General features: G+C 20.8%; 1 long non-coding RNA gene across 4 annotated transcripts; it reads left to right on the top strand.

The window, feature by feature from the left end:
• Positions 1–11: 11 nt before the first annotated feature.
• LOC143378342 (uncharacterized) lies at positions 12–6,646 on the top strand. 4 transcript variants are annotated; one of them, XR_013088239.1, is made up of 3 exons: positions 12–1,362; positions 2,352–3,163; positions 3,846–6,387. It is a non-coding gene; the product is annotated as an uncharacterized LOC143378342 (long non-coding RNA). The 4 variants fall into 4 exon arrangements; XR_013088240.1 differs by lacking the exon at positions 12–1,362 and adding an exon at positions 6,415–6,646 and having other exon boundaries at positions 1,504–3,163; positions 3,846–6,092; XR_013088238.1 differs by lacking the exon at positions 12–1,362 and having other exon boundaries at positions 1,504–3,163.
• Positions 6,647–7,074: the final 428 nt, after the last annotated feature.

Raw genomic sequence — 7,074 nt, forward strand, 5'->3', positions numbered from 1 at the left:
ATACAGAAAAAGGAGGTAAATAACTAGAGAAAAATAGGTAAATAAATAGAGAAAACAAAAGAGGTAAATAAATAGAGAAAAAATAGGTAAATAAATAGAGAAAACAAAAGAGGTAAATAAATAGAGAAAAATAGGTAAATAAATAGAGAAAAAATAGTTAAATTATCTAGAGAAAAAATAGATAAATAAATAGAGAAAAAGTAGGTAAATAAATAGATAAAAAATAGGTAAATAAAATAGAGAAAAAATAGGCAAATAAATAGACAAAAATAGGCAAATAAATAGACAAAAATAGGTAAATAAACTAGAGAAAAAAATAGGTAAATAAATTAGAGAAAAAAGGGGTAAATAAATAGAGAAAAATAGGTAAATAAATAGATAAAGAAATAGGTAAATAAAATAGAAAAAAATAGCAAATAAATAGAGAAAAAATAGGCAAATTATCTAGAGAAAAAATAGGTAAATAAATAGAGAAAAATAGGTAAATAAACCAAACACAAAAAGGTAAATAAAAGAATAGGTAAATAAATTAGAGGAAAAAATTGTTAAATAAACAGAGAAAAATACGTAAATAAATGAGAGCGAAAAATAGGTAAATAAATAGAGAAAAATAGGTAATGAAGTAGAGAGAAATAGGTAAGTAAATAGAGAAAACAAAAGAGGTAAATAAATAGAGAAAAAATAGGTAAATAAATAGAAAAAAAGTAGTTAAATTATCTAGAGAAAAAATAGGTGTATAAATATAGATAAATAGCTAAATAAATCAAAGAAAAAAAGGTAAATAAATTAGAGGAAAAAATAGGTAACTAAACAGAGAAGAAATAGCTAAATAAATGAGAGAAAGAAATAGGTAAATAACTAGAGAAAAAAATAGGTAAATAAATAGAGAAAAAGTAGGTAAATAAAATAGAGAAAAATAGGTAAATAAACAGAAAAAATAGGTAAATAAATTAGAGAAAAAAATAGATAAAGAAATAGTGAAAAATAGGTAATGAAGTAGAGAATACAAACGTGGTAAATAAAAACAGAAAATAGGTAAATAAATAGAGATAAAATAGGTAAATAAATTAGAGAAAAAAATAAGCAAATAAATAGAGAAAAATAGGTAATGAAGTAGAGAAAACAAAGTAGGTAAATAAATACAGAAAAAGGAGGTAAATAACTAGAGAAAATATATGTGTATAAATTAGAGAAAGAAAGAGGTAAATAAATGGAAAAAAGTAACTGAAGAGAGAAAAAATTGGAAAATAAATAGAGAAAAAATAGGTAAATAAATAGAGAAAAAATAGGTATATTATCTAGAGAAAAAATAGGTGAATAAATAGAGAAAAATAGGTAAATAATCCAAAGAAAAAAAGGTAAGTAAAAAATAGGTATATAAATAGATAAAGAAATAGGTAAATAAAATAGAGAAAAAATAGGCAAATAAATAGAGAAAAAATAGGCAAATTATCTAGAGAAAAAATATGTAAATAAATATAGATAAATAGCTAAATAAATCAAAGAAAAAAAGGTAAATAAAAAATAGGTAAATAACTAGAGAAAAAATAGGTAAATAAATAGAGAAAAATGGGTAAATAAATAGAGAAAATATATGTGTATAAATTAGAGAAAGAAAGAGGTAAATAAATAGAAAAAATGTAAATGAATAGAGAAAAAAGGGGTAAATAAATAGAGAAAAATAGGTAAATAAATAGATAAAGAAATAGGTAAATAAAATAGAGAAAAAAATAGGCAAATAAATAGAGAAAAAATAGGCAAATTATCTAGAGAAAAAATAGGTAAATAAATATAGATAAATAGCTAAATAAATCAAAGAAAAAAAGGTAAATAAAAAATAGGTAAATAACTAGAGAAAAAATAGGTAAGTAAATAGAGAAAAATGGGTAAATAAATAGAGAAAATATATGTGTATAAATTAGAGAAAGAAAGAGGTAAATAAATAGAAAAAATGTAAATGAATAGAGAAAAAATTGGAAAATAAATAGAGAAAAAATAGGTAAATAAATAGAGAAAAAATAGGTAAATAAATTAGAGAAAAAAAGGCAAATAAATAGAGAAAAATAGGTAATGAAGTAGAGAAAACAAAGTAGGTAAATAAATACAGAAAAAGGAGGTAAATAACTAGAGAAAATATATGTGTATAAATTAGAGAAAGAAAGAGGTAAATAAATGGAAAAAAGTAACTGAAGAGAGAAAAAATTGGAAAATAAATAGAGAAAAAGTAGGTAAATAAATAGAGAAAAAATAGGTATATTATCTAGAGAAAAAATAGGTAAATAAATAGAGAAAAATAGGTAAATAAAAAATAGGTAAATAAATTAGAGGAAAAAATTGGTAAATAAACAGAGAAAAAATACGTAAATAAATGAGAGAGAAAAATAGGTAAATATATAGAGAAAAAATAGGTAAGTAAATAGAGAAAAAAGGGGTAAATAAATAGAGAAAAATAGGTAAATAAATAGATAAAGAAATAAGTAAATAAAATAGAGAAAAAAATAGGCAAATAAATAGAGAAAAAATAGGCAAATTATCTAGAGAAAAAATAGGTAAATAAATAGAGAAAAATAGGTAAATAAACCAAACAAAAAAGGTAAATAAAAAAATAGGTAAATAAATTAGAGGAAAAAATTGTTAAATAAACAGAGAAAAAACGTAAATAAATGAGAGAGAAAAATTGGTAAATATATAGAGAAAAAATAGGTAAATAAATAGAGATAAAAGAGGTAAATAAATGGAGAAAAATAGGTAAATAAATAGATAAAAAATAGGTAAATAAAATAGAGAAAAATAGGTAAATAAACAGAGAAAAATAGGTAAATAAATTAGAGAAAAGAATAGATAAAGAAATAGTGAAAAATAGGTTATGAAGTAGAGAATACAAACGTGGTAAATAAAAACAGAAAATAGGTAAATAAATAGAGAAAAAGTAGTTAAATAAATTAGAGAAAAAAATAAGCAAATAAATAGAGAAAAATAGGTAATGAAGTAGAGAAAACAAAGTAGGTAAATAAATACAGAAAAAGGAGGTAAATAACTAGAGAAAATATATGTGTATAAATTAGAGAAAGAAAGAGGTAAATAAATGGAAAAAAGTAACTGAAGAGAGAAAAAATTGGAAAATAAATAGAGAAAAATAGGTAAATAAATAGAGAAAAAATAGGTATATTATCTAGAGAAAAAATAGGTAAATAAATAGAGATAAATGGGTAAATAAATAGAGAAAATATATGTGTATAAATTAGAGAAAGAAAGAGGTAAATAAATAGAAAAAATGTAAATGAATAGAGAAAAACGGGGTAAATAAATAGAGAAAAATAGGTAAATAAATAGATAAAGAAATAGGTAAATAAAATAGAGAAAAGAATAGGCAAATAAATAGAGAAAAAATAGGCAAATTATCTAGAGAAAAAATAGGTAAATAAATATAGATAAATAGCTAAATAAATCAAAGAAAAAAAGGTAAATAAAAAATAGGTAAATAACTAGAGAAAAAATAGGTAAATAAATAGAGAAAAATGGGTAAATAAATAGAGAAAATATATGTGTATAAATTAGAGAAAGAAAGAGGTAAATAAATAGAAAAAATGTAAATGAATAGAGAAAAAATTGGAAAATAAATAGAGAAAAAATAGGTAAATAAATAGAGAAAAAATAGGTAAATAAATTAGAGAAAAAAAGGCAAATAAATAGAGAAAAATAGGTAATGAAGTAGAGAAAACAAAGTAGGTAAATAAATACAGAAAAAGAAGGTAAATAACTAGAGAAAAATAGGTAAATAAATAGAGAAAACAAAAGAGGTAAATAAATAGAGAAAAAATAGGTAAATAAATAGAGAAAAATAGGTATATTATCTAGAGAAAAAATAGGTAAATAAATAGAGAAAAATAGGTAAATAATCCAAAGAAAAAAAGGTAAATAAAAAATAGGTAAATAAATTAGAGGAAAAAATTGGTAAATAAACAGAGAAAAAATACGTAAATAAATGAGAGAGAAAAATAGGTAAATATATAGAGAAAAATAGGTAAATAAATAGAGATAAAAGAGGTAAATAAATAGAGAAAAATAGGTAAATAAATAGATAAAAAATAGGTAAATAAAATAGAGAAAAATAGGTAAATAAACAGAGAAAAGTAGGTAAATAAATTAGAGAAAAGAATAGATAAAGAAATAGTGAAAAATAGGTTATGAAGTAGAGAATACAAACGTGGTAAATAAAAACAGAAAATAGGTAAATACATAGAGAAAAATAGGTAAATAATTTAGAGAAAAAAATAGGCACATAAATAGAGAAAAATAGGTAATGAAGTAGAGAAAACAAAGTAGGTGAATAAATACAGAAAAAGGAGGTAAATAACTAGAGAAAAATAGGTAAATAAATAGAGAAAACAAAAGAGGTAAATAAATAGAGAAAGAATAGGTAAATAAATAGAGAAAAATAGTTAAATTATCTAGAGAAAAAATAGGTGTATAAATATAGATAAATAGCTAAATAAATCAAAGAAAAAAGGTAAGTAAAAAATAGGTAAATAACTAGAGAAAAAATAGGTAAATAAATAGAGAAAAATGGTTAAATAAATAGAGAAAAAATAGGTAAATTATCTAGAGAAAAAATAGGTAAATAAATAGAGAAAAATAGGTAAATAAACCAAAGAAAAAAAGGTAAATAAAAAAATAGGTAAATAAATTAGAGAAAAAAATAGATAAAGAAATAGTGAAAAATAGGTAATGAAGTAGAGAATACAAACGTGGTAAATAAAAACAGAAAATAGGTAAATACATAGAGAAAAATAGGTAAATAATTTAGAGAAAAAAATAGGCACATAAATAGAGAAAAATTGGTAATGAAGTAGAGAAAACAAAGTAGGTAAATAAATACAGAAAAAGGAGGTAAATAACTAGAGAAAAAATAGGTAAATAACTAGAGAAAACAAAAGAGGTAAATAAATAGAGAAAAAATAGGCAAATTATCTAGAGAAAAAATAGGTAAATAAATATAGATAAATAGCTAAATAAATCGAAGAAAAAAAGGTAAATAAAAAATAGGTAAATAACTAGAGAAAAAATAGGTAAATAAATAGAGAAAATGGGTAAATAAATAGAGAAAATATATGTGTATAAATTAGAGAAAGAAAGAGGTAAATAAATAGAAAAAATGTAAATGAATAGAGAAAAAATTGGAAAATAAATAGAGAAAAAATAGGTAAATAAATAGATATAAAATAGGTAAATAAATTAGAGAAAAAAAAGGCAAATAAATAGAGAAAAATAGGTAATGAAGTAGAGAAAACAAAGTAGGTAAATAAATACAGAAAAAGGAGGTAAATAACTAGAGAAAATATATGTGTATAAATTAGAGAAAGAAAGAGGTAAATAAATGGAAAAAAGTAACTGAAGAGAGAAAAAATTGGAAAATAAATAGAGAAAAAATAGGTAAATAAATAGAGAAAAAATAGGTATATTATCTAGAGAAAAAATAGGTAAATAAATAGAGAAAAATAGGTAAATAATCCAAAGAAAAAAAGGTAAATAAAAAATAGGTAAATAAATTAGAGGAAAAAATTGGTAAATAAACAGAGAAAAAATACGTAAATAAATGAGAGAGAAAAATAGGTAAATATATAGAGAAAAAATAGGTAAGTAAATAGAGAAAAAAGGGGTAAATAAATAGAGAAAAATAGGTAAATTATCTAGAGAAATATAGGTGGATAAATAGAGAAAAATAGCTAAATAAATAGAGAAAAATAGCTAAATAAATCAAAGAAAAAAAGGTAAATAAAAAATAGGTAAATAAACTAGAGAAAAAAATAGGTAAATTAATTAGAGAAAAATAGCTAATTAAAAAAATAGGTAAATAAATAGAGGAAGAAATAGGTAAATAAATAGAGAAAACAAAGGAGGTAAATAAATAGAGAAAACAAAGGAGGTAAATAAATAGAGAAAAAATTGGTAAATAAACTAGAGAAGAAATAGGTAAATAAATTAGAGAAAAAAATAGGCAAATAAATAGAGAAAAATGGGTAATGAAGTAGAGAAAACAAAGTAGGTAAATAAATACAGAAAAAGGAGGTAAATAACTAGAGAAAAAATAGGTAAATAAATAGAGAAAACAAAAGAGGTAAATAAATAGAGAAAAAATAGGTAAATAAATAGAGAAAAAATAGTTAAATTATCTAGAGAAAAAATAGGTAAATAAATAGAGAAAAATAGGTAAATAAACCAAAGAAAAAAAGGTAAATAAAAAAATAGGTAAATAAATTAGAGGAAAAAATTGGTAAATTAACAGAGAAAAAATACGAAAATAAATGAGAGAGAAAAATAGGTAAATATGTAGAGAAAAAATAGGTAAGTAAATAGAGAAGAAAGAGGTAAATAAATAGAGAAAAAGTAGGTAAATAAAATAAAGAAAAATAGGTAAATAAACAGAGAAAAATAGGTAAATAATTTAGAGAAAAAAATAGGCAAATAAATAGAGAAAAATAGGTAAATAAATAGAGAAAAAATAGGTATATTATCTAGAGAAAAAATAGGTAAATAAATAGAGATAAATGGGTAAATAAATAGAGAAAATATATGTGTATAAATTAGAGAAAGAAAGAGGTAAATAAATAGAAAAAATGTAAATGAATAGAGAAAAACGGGGTAAATAAATAGAGAAAAATAGGTAAATAAATAGATAAAGAAATAGGTAAATAAAATAGAGAAAAGAATAGGCAAATAAATAGAGAAAAAATAGGCAAATTATCTAGAGAAAAAATAGGTAAATAAATATAGATAAATAGCTAAATAAATCAAAGAAAAAAAGGTAAATAAAAAATAGGTAAATAACTAGAGAAAAAATAGGTAAATAAATAGAGAAAAATGGGTAAATAAATAGAGAAAATATATGTGTATAAATTAGAGAAAGAAAGAGGTAAATAAATAGAAAAAATGTAAATGAATAGAGAAAAAATTGGAAAATAAATAGAGAAAAAATAGGTAAATAAATAGAGAAAAAATAGGTAAATAAATTAGAGAAAAAAAGGCAAATAAATAGAGAAAAATAGGTAATGAAGTAGAGAAAACAAAGTAGGT

This window comes from Andrena cerasifolii, unplaced genomic scaffold (assembly GCF_050908995.1).
Source record: "Andrena cerasifolii isolate SP2316 unplaced genomic scaffold, iyAndCera1_principal scaffold3424, whole genome shotgun sequence".
NCBI classification, from domain to species: Eukaryota; Metazoa; Arthropoda; class Insecta; order Hymenoptera; family Andrenidae; genus Andrena; species Andrena cerasifolii.